The sequence below is a fragment of the Scyliorhinus torazame genome, chromosome 24, assembly GCF_047496885.1.
Source record: "Scyliorhinus torazame isolate Kashiwa2021f chromosome 24, sScyTor2.1, whole genome shotgun sequence".
NCBI lineage: Eukaryota > Metazoa > Chordata > Chondrichthyes > Carcharhiniformes > Scyliorhinidae > Scyliorhinus > Scyliorhinus torazame.
In genome coordinates, this window is record NC_092730.1 from 35,982,202 (window position 1) to 35,995,379 (window position 13,178).

The 13,178-nt window shown below is 44.1% G+C and overlaps 3 non-coding genes across 3 annotated transcripts; 1 reads left to right on the forward strand and 2 right to left on the reverse strand.

Annotated features, from left to right (window-relative positions):
• Positions 1-560: 560 nt before the first annotated feature.
• Positions 561-651, forward strand: trnap-ugg (transfer RNA proline (anticodon UGG)). The gene is given in 2 exon segments: positions 561-596; positions 616-651. It is a non-coding gene; the product is annotated as a tRNA-Pro (tRNA).
• Positions 652-4,837: 4,186 nt separating this feature from the next.
• Positions 4,838-4,919, reverse strand: trnas-uga (transfer RNA serine (anticodon UGA)). Its single transcript has one exon. It is a non-coding gene; the product is annotated as a tRNA-Ser (tRNA).
• A 7,428-nt stretch (positions 4,920-12,347) lies between these two features.
• On the reverse strand, positions 12,348-12,429 carry trnas-uga (transfer RNA serine (anticodon UGA)). The gene has a single exon. It is a non-coding gene; the product is annotated as a tRNA-Ser (tRNA).
• Positions 12,430-13,178: the final 749 nt, after the last annotated feature.

Sequence of the window (13,178 nt, forward strand, 5' to 3'; positions counted from 1 at the left end):
GTCAAGACTATGGGAGACAGAGCTCCACATACTGACTCCTACTTTCCACAGACCACCACTGACTGAATCATGGTGAATACCAAGAGCTGAATTATGTTGTCAACACTCACATAGAAATGGCACACAGAATAAAATGGCGGGATCGTGGAAAATGTGGACCGTTTTCCATGACCGGAAGCCACCACTGGAAAAAGGCAGATCCATCAGATAGGATTCGCCCTCACCTCCAATGTGTCAGCTCAGCCTTCAGCAGATTGAGAAAGAGAATACTTGAAGAGCAGCTTCATGACAGAATCGTTCGGAGTGACCATTGCACAGTGCTTACTCAGCAACGGCAAAGACTGGTCCCGTATGTGTTTTATTCTGTTTTCAGTGGAGGACAACAAACAAAAAATACTCCAATTTACTCAATGATCCCAGTACGAAAAGCAAGGGACAAAAAATGTTTCTTTTGATTTTATTTCAACAACGAAACAAATTGAAAAGGAATTAAAAAGCGCATTGAGCTGATACAATAGGCTTCGAGAAGCAATGGTTTGAGTGACGGCCGCTTGCCGGTTGGCTCGTTGGTCTACGGGTATGATTCTCGCTTTGGGACTTCCGTTAACGGTAAAATGCGAGAGGTCCCGGGTTCAAATCCCGGACGAGCCATGTTTATGTTGAATCAGTACGATCCATGTGGTGTCATTGACTGAATTCGGGAGCAGGTTTGAGCTCCAGAGAATGTGTCAGTACAGAACACGTGAAGAAACGAACGCGACATTTAAAGACCGTTTCACCATGGTGTCGGACTCTGAATTTATCCTCAGATATCAAGTAAAACAAACGAACGCTTGTGCATCCAGGTAGTTGGCTGAATGCAATGTTTGTATGTAACCCCGATAAACCTTTGATTTATTTGCTGAATCTCCGCCTTTAAAATAATCAATGTCCCGCTTCCGCCGCCTTCTGAGGCAGAGTTCCAAAGTCGCACAACTCTCTAAGAGTGAGAAATTTCCACATCTCCATCCGAAAAGGGCGACATCCTTGTTTTTAACTGCCCAGTTGTTCTGGTCTCACCCACAAGCAGCGACATCCTTTCCACGTCCACCTTGCCAAGACCATTCAAAATCTGATGTACTTCAATCAAATCAACTGTCGCTCTTCACATCTCCATTGGAAACAAGTGCAGTCTGTCTAACCTTTCCTCATTAGGAAACCCGCTCATCCCTGGACCAATCGAGGAAACTTCCTCTGAACCGTATTTACCTAAATAAGGAAACCAAAACTGCACAGAATTAGCGAAATGTGTAGCTCCTGGAATAAAAGGGACAGTAGCAATATGGATATAAATGTGGTTGAATAATCACAAACAGAATATAATGGCCAGTAGAGAATTGTCGGACTGGAAGAAGGTTTGTAGTGTTCGACATGGGTTCCTACTGGAATATTTGCTTTCCCTGGTATATAACAATGTGCTAGAACATGGTGTAGAGGGAACAGTTTCAAAGTTTGATGGTGGTACAAACTTGGACATTTTCTGAACTGATACGTGGACAGTCTCGAACTTCAAACGACGAAAGATGATTTTCAGTCTGGAGACGTGTGAGATGAATGGTTTAGACTAAAAACCAGACAGGGGCTGGTTTAGCACCCTGGGGTAAATCGCTGGCTTTTAAAGCAGACAAAAGCAGGCCAGCAGCACGGTTCAATTCCTGTACCAGCCTCCACGAACAGGCGCCGGAATGTGGCGACTATGGGCTTTTCACAGTAACTTCATTTGAAGCCGACTTGTGACAATAAGCGATTTTCATTCATTATGCATTTTTTAAGGGAATATAGAATCATAGAATTTACAGTGCAGAGGTGGCCATTCGTACCATGGAATCTGCACCGGCTCTTCAAATAGCACCCCAATGAAGCCCACGCGTCCACCCTTTCCCCGTATCCCAGCAACCCCATCTAACCTAAGGGTAATTTAGCATGGCCAATCCACCTATACTGCACATCTTTGGAGTGTGGTAGGAAACCGGAGACCCGGAGGAAACCCACGCAGACACAGGGAGAACACAGGCAGTGATCCAAGTGGGAATCGAACCTGAGACCCGGCGCTGTGAAGCCATAGTGCTAACCACTATTCTACCGTGCTGTCCCTGAATCATGCTGAATACCAAGAGCTGAATTATGTTGTCAACACTCACATAGAAATGGCACACAGAATAAAATTGCGAGGTCGTGGAAAATGTGGACCGTTTTCCATGACCGGAAGCCACCACTGGAAAAAGGCAGATCCAGCAGATAGGATTCGCCCTCACCTCCAATGTGTCAGCTCAGCCTTCAGCAGATTGAGAAAGAGAATACTTGAAAAGCAGCTTCATGACAGAATCGTTCGGAGTGACCATTGCACAGTGCTTACTCAGCACTCAGCAACGGCAAAGACTGGTCCCGTATGTGTTTTATTCTGTTCGCAGTGGAGGCCAACAAACCAAAAATAACCCAATTTACCCATGATCCCAGTACGAAAAGCAAGGGACAAAAATTGTTTATTTTGATTTCATTTCAACAACGAAACTGCGAGGGCAGCAATGCGGCACAGTGGTCAGCACGACTGCCTCACGGCGCCGAGGTCCCAGATTCGATCCCGGCTCTGGGTCACTGTCCGTGTGAAGTTTGCACATTCTCCCGTGTTTGCGTGGGTTTCGCCCCCAGAATCCAAAGATGTGCATGCTAGGTGGATTGGCCACGCTAAATTGCCCCTTAATTGGGAAAAATTAATTGGGTACTTTAAATTCTTTTAAAAGAAGGTGAAGACTGCGGATCCCGCTCCTGCTGTTTAATACAGATCACTCTAACTGGCACAGTGAGCAGAAAGAAATTCGTGTTGTTTGTGTGCATTTCACTCCAATTTAAAACGCTCCTGAATGAAAGTGTCCGTGTCACACGGCTCCCGTTCAGCCAGGAGATTGCACCAGTCCACAATAAATGTATTTATGCAATATGTTTCTGATGTTCTGTGTGTCATCACATTGGACTCTTACTCTGGTCTGAGACATTACCTTGTCCTTGTGCCCTGGATGCTGCCCTTTTCATCCTGTTTCATTTATAACTTTTTACTGGTAACAATTATGTAACTTACTTAGTGATTAATTTATTCAGCCACTAGGAGTGTTTTAAGCTCATTTTGTAAACGGAACTTTGCGTGGCTCGTATTTTTGTCCCGTTTAACCCACCTACTTACTATTGTTTCAGACTGAGAACTTAGTTATTAATGTTGAAGATTGTCGTTTATTTAAACTAAGTTTCCACTCAAAACATATTGATGCTGGTTATTACATAAGGAACCCATGGGTGATGAAAACAATTGGTGAATTTTATTTGAGGAGTGTCCACTCCTTTTCTGCCCTGACCTGCGGTATCTAATTAAATAATTCACCACTGTGATGGGCAGGAACTGAATCTGGGTCAAATGCTGGGACAGTCACCACTATACCACCACCTGTCCCTGGGCAATGTTGCCCCCTCTGTATTTATAGAACGAATACACAAACAATGAAGCGGGTGAATGTATTAAATCAGGGATTCGATATTCTTGTAACCAATATGGCTGCAATGGGAATCTTTCATATTGCGATAGATCGGCTAGAGCTGGGTAGCTCAGTCAGAAATCAGATATCTGGGTATTTCAAGATGATTACTACAATGATAATATTTAACCATGTTAATGTTCTTTTGCTCCAATTGAAATGTGTTACGAATACAGAGTTACCGTGTTGTACAACTCGCGTTCAACCAGGGGATGGCAGCAGTGCACAATAGTTTGGATATCATGTTTGTGTCCACAGATCTCGATAGGAATGGAGCTGCTGCTTCCCGGGGAGCTGCCAAGCAAGAGGCAAAGATATTAACCAACTGCACCCGCTCCAAATAGATTCCCCAAAATATTGAACAAAACAAAAACAAGCACAAATCATATTTTAAGAAAGTGGTATATTGTTTTCAGTGTCTCTGAAAACAATATACCAACACCTCATAAAGAATCGGTTTGCCTAAACTAATTAAATATCAACCGTTTCAATATCAGCCTTAATTCCTTACCAGTTCTCAGACAGGCACTGACAGGTTAAAAGTCTCCTTAACTTTTCAAGGTCCGGCTCAATAAAATCAATCACAGGCCCATGATCTGCTTTCCTCCTGTTCTCAGACACACCCACTTTCTACAAGGGCGCACTAACTGGTTTTCAGAGTAAGGGTCAGACTGCAGGCACCTCGTTCTCTCTCGATCCCTTTACCTCAGAGCCACCTCACAACCAGGAATGGAACTTCTCACAGAGCCAAGAATGGAATAGTTGTCGATTCTTCCACTGATTCAGGACCGTCCATCACCAGGACGTGTTGGTCCAAAAGAGTTGGAATGAGATGGGGCTGAGTTTCGCTGTGTATCCAATCAGTCCCCGGAGAAGCACAAAAACAATGAGTGAGGGAGAGAGAAAGAAACAAAGAAACAGATAGAGAGACAAAGGAGAAACAAGAAAATATTTTTAAAATATGTTCCATTTCTGCCACGATCTTTTTACCCCGAAATCCGTTCACCTGAATGAAACCAAACCACGTTTCCATTCGCTGCCGTTGCTGCTTCTCCTTCCGAACATTGCAGGAAATGTTATTATTTACTGATTGCTGTTTTGGGTGTGAGTTCCTTATTCATCTGAATATTTCGTTCAGTCCCCCCCAAAAATGTTAAGTATCTGACTGAACTTGATTAACGTTCAAACCGCTTATTTGCAAACAATCGGAAAAAGCATTAATTTTCGAGTCAGCGGCTTGTGCGGGTAGTTGAAGAAACAATTCGAATCACAGTTGCTGCGAGCAGGATTCGAACCTGCGCGGGTAAACCCCATTGGATTTCAAGTCCAACGCCTTAACCACTCGGCCATCGCAGCTGCGTTCAATTCGTCATTCATTAGTAATTTGGTCGATGGAATACATTCTAAAACCAGCCTGGAATCACTCCAGGAAGTTATTCCATTCAAGCGACCAATAGTCGGCCGGTGCAGACACGGTGGGCCGAATGGCCTCCTTCTGCACTGTAAATTCAATGATAATCTATGATTAATAGACAAAGGTTCGGCACAACATCGTGGGCCGATGGGCCTGTTCTGTGCTGAATTTTCTATGTTCTAATCGTGTTTATGTGAGGAGGGGTTGAATCTTCGTGGAAAATGGCCATTGCATTTGGAGAGAAGCCTTGAGAGACTCGAAAATCTCAACTCCCTAAACGCACAATTCCACTGATTAAATAGTTTGTGTAACAATATTTACTCAGCTCCATAAACAAACCACTGACCACACAAATGATCGGGGCTCTCATTGATGGTTTTCACCCAATTTGGCTGTTTCGGGAATGAAAGTAAAAATGTATGCGTCTGGTAATTTGTATTTTTATATAAACTACACTAAACATATGAAACAATACTTAATAAATGATAATTAACGAATATTAATCAATATTTAAAAGTGTTCTGCAACGATTGGAAGTAAAAACCCATCCCATCAGGGCAGGATATGTTGGGAATGGGCCGGAGTGAAACATTCCCAGACCATGTCCAACATGTTTCTCCTCAGTATGAAAACTCCCTGCGGAAAGACTGAAACAGACACTCATTTGATCACATCATGATTGACATCACACACACCGTAACCATGAGGCCACTGATGAAGTCATGATGATTTCGAATTTCTCCTAAAATGCCAACTGAACCCACTGACTGGCAGAGTTACATTACCCACGTGATTGGCGAGGCGCATCCACAGACCGACTTGGCGAGTGGTGCAAACTGACATCACTGCTTCTGATCAGCTCCAGGACAGAGAGATAAATGTCACATTGTCCATTCATATTTCTGATTTATAATTGTGTGTGGAAACTAATGGGCTTTGGACGCAATTAAAAGTTGCTTCAAGTGAGATCAAATCAGCGGCTGGCTCGTTGGTCTGGGGAGACTTGTGCCACACAAAGCAACAGAGTCTGCCGATAGAGAATGAATCGAATATTTACATGACACACCAGAGAACACATAGGAGAACACTTCAGCAGTCAAGGGCATTGAGCCTCTGATCTCCGGGTAAGCGTTCTGCAAGGCGTCCTTCAGGACACGCGACAATGAAAATCGCCGAACAGAAACTTCTAGCCAAGTTCCGCATACATGTGTACGGCCTCAACCGGGACCTTGGATTCATGTCGCATTTCATTTATCCCCCACCATCTGGCCTGGGCTTGCGAAATCCTACCAACTGTCCTGGTGTGAGCCAATTCACACCCCTTTAACGTGGGGTTAACCCTATCTGGTTTAGCACTGGGCTAAATCGCTGGCTTTAAAAGCCGACCAAGTCAGATCAGAAGCAGGGTTCAATTCTCGTACCAGCCTCCCCTAACAGGCGACGGAATGTGGCTTTTCACGGTAACTTAATTTGAAACCGACTTGTGACAATAAGCGATTTTCATTTCATCTCTGGACCTGTAAAGACTTAATTACCTGCAAATGCTGGTATTCAAAGCATTGTCTTGCATTTTTGACTTTGCCTATATATATGTTTCCGGAACATACCTCTTCATTCACCTGAGGAACGAGCAGTGCTCCGAAAGCTAGCATTTGAAACACACCTGTTGGACTTTAACCTGGTGTTGTAAGACTTGTTACTGGGCACAGCAGGGACTGACCGATAAAGATTCATTCACCACCCAAATGTCTATATGCACCTCCCCCAACACACGCGCATGCCCACTGCCACTGAAAGTCTTGTTATGATTCTGAAATGCAGACGTTTTAACGGAAACTAGCAAACAACATAATGATTTTATCCACTCAATAACGATATTAGAGATTGATCATTACAGGTTTAGTTCAACCTTCACACAGATTTTCAGAGCATGAAAGATACTGAATGACAGACTCTCATACAGTCCCAGAGACTCTCGCAAAGCGACTTAACTGAATCCCAAAGACAGATTGTTGCAGAAGATATGTAACAATCCGAAGAATGATTGGTATATTACAAATATGGAATGAATCTGACTCTGCCATATAGTGTCAGGGACTGAAATATGCAGCAATTGTATTTCAAAATTGATCGCACTTAGCAGGGTGGTAGTGTCAAATAACCGGATGGTGCGAATCCTCAATGTGCAAATGGGACCTTGTCGCCGCAAGGACTGTGTAACGGTCACTCTGATCGTCAAGACTATGGGAGACAGCGCTCCACAGACTGACTCCTACTTTCCACAGACCACCACTGACTGAATCATGGTGAATACCAAGAGCTGAATTGTGTTGTCAACACTCACATAGAAATGGCACACAGAATAAAATGGCGAGATCGTGGAAAATGTGGACCGTTTTCCATGACCGGAAGCCACCACTGGAAAAAGGCAGATCCATCAGATAGGATTCGCCCTCACCTCCAATGTGTCAGCTCAGCCTTCGGCAGATTGAGAAGGAGAATACTTGAAAGCAGCTTCATGACAGAATCGTTCGGAGTGACTGTTGCACAGTGTTTACTCAGCAACGGCAAAGACTGGTCCCGTATGTGTTTTATTCTCTTCGCAGTGGAGGCCAACAAACCAAAAATAACCCAAGTTACCCATGGTCCCAGTACGAAAAGCAAGGGACAAAAATTGTTTATTTTGATTTCATTTCAACAACGAAACTGCGAGGGCAGCATAGCGGCACAGTGGTCAGCTCGACTGCCTCACGGCGCCGAGGTACCAGATTCGATCCCGGCTCTGGGTCACTGTCCGTGTGAAGTTTGCACATTCTCCCGTGTTTGCGTGGGTTTCGCCCCCAGAATCCAAAGATGTGCAAGCTAGGTGGATTGGCCACGCTAAATTGCCCCTTAATTGGGAAAAATTAATTGGGTACTCTAAATTATTTTAAAACAAGGCGAAGACTGCGGATGCCGCTCCTGCTGTTTAATACAGATCACTATAACTGGCACAGTGAGCAGAAATAAATTCGTGTTGTTTGTGTGCATTATACTCCAATTTAAAACGCTCCTGAATGAAAGTGTCTGTGTCACACGGCTCCCGATCAGCCAGGAGATGGCACCAGTCCACAATAAATGTATTTATGCAATATGTTTCTGATGTTCTGTGTGTCATTACATTGGACTCTAACACTGGTCTGAGACATTACCTTGTCCTTGTGCCCTGATGCTGCCCTTTTCATCCTGTTTCAGTAATAACTTTTTACTGGTAACAATTATGTAACTTACTTAGTGATTAAGTTATTCAGCCACTAGGATTGTTTTAAGCTCATTTTGTAAACGGAAATTTGCGTGGCTCGTATTTTTGTCCCGTTTAACCCACCTATTTACTATTGTTGCAGACTGAGAACGTAGTTATTAATGTTGAAGATTGTCGTTTATTTAAACTAAGTTTCCACTCAAAACATATTGATGCTGGTTATTACATAAGGAACCCATGGGTGATGAAAACAATTGGTGAATTTTATTTGAGGAGTGTCCACTCCTTTTCTGCCCTGACCTGCGGTATCTAATTAAATAATTCACCACTGTGATGGGCAGGAACTGAATCTGGGTCAAATGCTGGGACAGTCACCACTATACCACCACCTGTCCCTGGGCAATGTTGCCCCCTCTGTATTTATAGAACGAATACACAAACAATGAAGCGGGTGAATGTATTAAATCAGGGGTTCGATATTCTTGTAACCAATATGGCTGCAATGGGAATCTTTCATATTCCGATAGACCGGGTAGAGCTGGGTAGCTCAGTCAGAAATCAGATACCTGGGGATTTCAAGATGATTACTACAATGATAATATTTAACCATGTTAAGATATAGTTCGAGTACAATAGATGGGTCGTTTTTTGTACAGTGTGTGCAGGAGGGTTTCCTGAAACAATATGTTGACAGGCCAACAAGAGGCGAGGCCACGTTCGATTTGGTTTTGGGTAATGAACCAGGCCAGGTGTTGGATTTGGAGGTAGGAGAGCACTTTGGGGACAGTGACCACAATTCGGTGACGTTTACGTTAATGATGGAAAGGGATAAGTATACACCGCAGGGCAAGAGTTATTGCTGGGGGAAGGGCAATTATGATGCCATTAGACGTGACTTGGGGGGGATAAGGTGGAGAAGTAGGCTGCAAGTGTTGGGCACACTGGATAAGTGGGGCTTGTTCAAGGATCAGCTACTGCGTGTTCTTGATAAGTATGTACCGGTCAGACAGGGAGGAAGGCGTCGAGCGAGGGAACCGTGGTTTACCAAGGAAGTGGAATCTCTTGTTAAGAGGAAGAAGGAGGCCTATGTGAAGATGAAGTGTGAAGTTTCGGTTGGGGCGATGGATAGTTACAAGGTAGCGAGGAAGGATCTAAAGAGAGAGCTAAGACGAGCAAGGAGGGGACATGAGAAGTATTTGGCAGGAAGGATCAAGGAAAACCCAAAAGCTTTCTATAGGTATGTTAGGAATAAGCGAATGACTAGGGAAAGAGTAGGACCAGTCAAGGACAGGGATGGGAAATTGTGTGTGGAGTCTGAAGAGATAGGCGAGATACTAAATTAATATTTTTCGTCAGTATTCACTCAGGAAAAAGATAATGTTGTGGAGGACAATGCTGAGCCCCAGGCTAATAGAATAGATGGCATTGAGGTACGTAGGGAAGAGGTGTTGGCAATTCTGGACAGGCTGAAAATAGATAAGTCCCCGGGACCTGATGGGATTTATCCTAGGATTCTCTGGGAGGCCAGGGAAGAGATTGCTGGAGCTTTGGCTTTGATTTTTATGTCATCATTGGCTACAGGAATAGTGCCAGAGGACTGGAGGACAGCAAATGTGGTCCCTTTGTTCAAAAAGGGGAGCAGAGACAACCCCGGCAACTATAGACCGGTGAGCCTCACGTCTGTAGTGGGTAAAGTCTTGGAGGGGATTATAAGAAACAAGATTTATAATCATCTAGATAGGAATAATATGATCAGGGATAGTCAGCATGGCTTTGTGAAGGGTAGGTCATGCCTCACAAACCTTATTTAGTTCTTTGAGAAGGTGACTGAACAGGTAGACGAGGGTAGAGCAGTTGATGTGGTGTATATGGATTTCAGCAAAGCGTTTGATAAGGTTCCCCACGGTAGGCTATTGCAAAAAATACGGAGGCTGGGGATTGAGGGTGATTTAGAGATATGGATCAGAAATTAGCTAGCTGAAAGAAGACAGAGGGTGGTGGTTGATGGGAAATGTTCAGAATGGAGTACAGTCACAAGTGGAGTACCACAAGGATCTGTTCTGGGGCCGTTGCTGTTTGTCATTTTTATCAATGACCGAGAGGAAGGCGCAGAAGGGTGGGTGAGTAAATTTGCAGACGATACTAAAGTCGGTGGTGTTGTCGATAGTGTGGAAGGATGTAGCAGGTTACAGAGGGATATAGATAAGCTGCAGAGCTGGGCTGAGAGGTGGCAAATGGAGTTTAATGTAGAGAAGTGTGAGGTGATTCGCTTTGGAAGGAATAACAGGAATGCGGAATATTTGGCTAATGGTAAAGTTCTTGAAAGTGTGGATGAGCAGAGAGATCTAGGTGTCCATGTACATAGATCCCTAAAAGTTGCCACCCATGTTGATAGGGTTGTGAAGAAGGCCTATGGAGTGTTGGCCTTTATTGGTAGAGGGATTAAGTTCCGGAGTCGGGAGGTCATGTTGCAGCTGTACAGAACTCTGGTACGGGCGCATTTGGAGTATTGCGTACAGTTCTGGTCACCGCATTATAGGAAGGACGTGGAGGCTTTGGAGCGGGTGCAGGGGAGATTTACCAGGATGTTGCCTGGTATGGAGGGAAAATCTTATGAGGAAAGGCTGATGGACTTGAGGTTGTTTTCGTTAGAGAGAAGAAGGTTAAGAGGAGACTTAATAGAGGCATACAAAATGATCAGGGGGTTGGATAGGGTGGACAGTGAGAGCCTTCTCCCGCGGGTGGATATGGCTGGCACGAGGGGACATAACTTTAAACTGAGGGGTAATAGATATAGGACAGAGGTCAGAGGTAGGTTCTTTACGCAAAGAATAGTGAGGCCGTGGAATGCCATACCTGCTACAGTAGTGAACTCGCCAACATTGAGGGCATTTAAAAGTTTATTGGATAAACATATGGATGATAATGGCATAGTGTAGGTTAGATGGCTTTTGTTTCGGTGCAACATCGTGGGCCGAAGGGCCTGTACTGCGCTGTATTGTTCCATGTTCTATGTTCTATGTTCTAATGTTCTTTTGCTCCATTTGAAATGTGTTACGAATACAGAGTTACCGTGTTGTACAACTCGCGTTCAACCAGGAGATGGCAGCAGTGCGCAATAGTTTGGATATCCTGTTTGTGTCCACAGATCTCGACCGGAATGGAGCTGCTGCTTCCCGGTGAGCTGCCAAGCAAGAGGCACAGATATTAATCAACTGCACCCGCTCCAAATAGATTCCCCAAATCATTGAACAAAACAAAAACAAGTACAAATCATATTTTAAGAAAGTATGACAGTGTCTCTGAAAACAATATACCAACACCTCATAAAGAATCGTTTTGCCTAAACTAATTCAAGGTCAACCGTTTCAATATCAGCCTTAATTCCTTGCCAGTTCTCAGACAGGCGCTGACTGGTTCGAAGTTTCCTTCACCTTTCAAGGTCCTGCTCAATAAAATCAATCACAGACCCATGATCTGCTTTTCCCCTGTTCTCATGCACATCCACTTTCTACAAGGGCGCACGAACTGGTTTTCAGAGTAAGAGTCAGACTGCAGTCACCTCGTTCTCTCTCGATCCCTTTATCTCAGAGCCACCTCACAACCAGGAATGGAACTTCTCACAGAGCCAAGAATGGAATAGGTTGTAGATTCTTCCACTGATTCAAGACCGTCCATCACCAGGACGTGTTGGTCCAAAAGAGTTGGAATGAGATGGGGCTGAGTTTCACTGTATCCAATCAGTCCCCGGAGAAGCACAAAATCAATGAGTGAGGGAGAGAGAAAGAAACAAAGAAACAGATAGAGAGATAAAATATGTTCCATTTCTGCCACGATCTTTTTACCCAGAAATACATTCAGCTGAATGAAACCAAACCACGTTTCCATTCGCTGCCGTTGCTGCTTCTCCTTCCGAACGTTGCAGCAAATGTTATTATTTACTGATTGTTGTTTTGGGTGTGAGTTCCTTATTCATCTGAATATTTCGTTCAGTCCCCCCCAAAAATGTTAAGTATCTGACTGAACTTGATTCACGTTCAAACCGCTTATTTACAAACAATCGGAAAAAGCATTAATTTTCGAGTCAGCGGCTTGTGCGGGGAGTTGAAGAAACAATTCGAATCACAGTCGCTGCGAGCAGGATTCGAACCTGCGCGGGGAAACCCCATTGGATTTCAAGTCCAACGCATTAACCACTCGGCCATCGCAGCTGCGTTCAATTCGTCATTCATTAGTAATTTGGTCGATGGAATACATTCTAAAACCAGCCTGGAATCACTCCAGGAAGTTATTCCATTCAAGCGACCAATAGTCGGCCGGTGCAGACACGGTGGGCCGAATGGCCTCCTTCTGCACTGTAAATTCAATGATAATCTATGATTAATCTAGGACAAAGGTTCGGCACAACATTGTGGGCCGAAGGGCCTGTTCTGTGCCGTATTTTTCTCTGTTGTAATAGTGTTTATGTGAGGAGGGGTTGAATCTTCGTGGAAAATGGCCATTGGATTTGGAGAGAAGCTTTGAGAGACTCGAAAATCTCAACTCCCTAATCGCACAATTCCACTGATTGAATTGTTTGTGTAACAACATCAGTTACATTGGAAATATATTAGAAATTCAAATGGAACAAGACCACACTTCCAGTCTGGAAGAAAATTAAAATGATGGAATCTAGAAATTACGGCACAGAAGGAGACCTGTGCAGGCCGAAAGGTCACGTGATGACCGGATGACGGAACTAACATGATCAGGTGTCTGGATTCGAGCAGTTCTCCCCGGATCGCGGTCAGAGCACAAGCCAGGAGGGGCTGCTCAATTATTAATTTAATTATTTTTTATTACAAGACCTTGGTCGCCAGTCATTGAGAGAGCAGCATTTCTACATGGTGTCAGTAGTGGGCGGTATGGCAGAAGGACTCCACCGCATCAACATCCTTGTATCATCGAATCGTAAAATCTC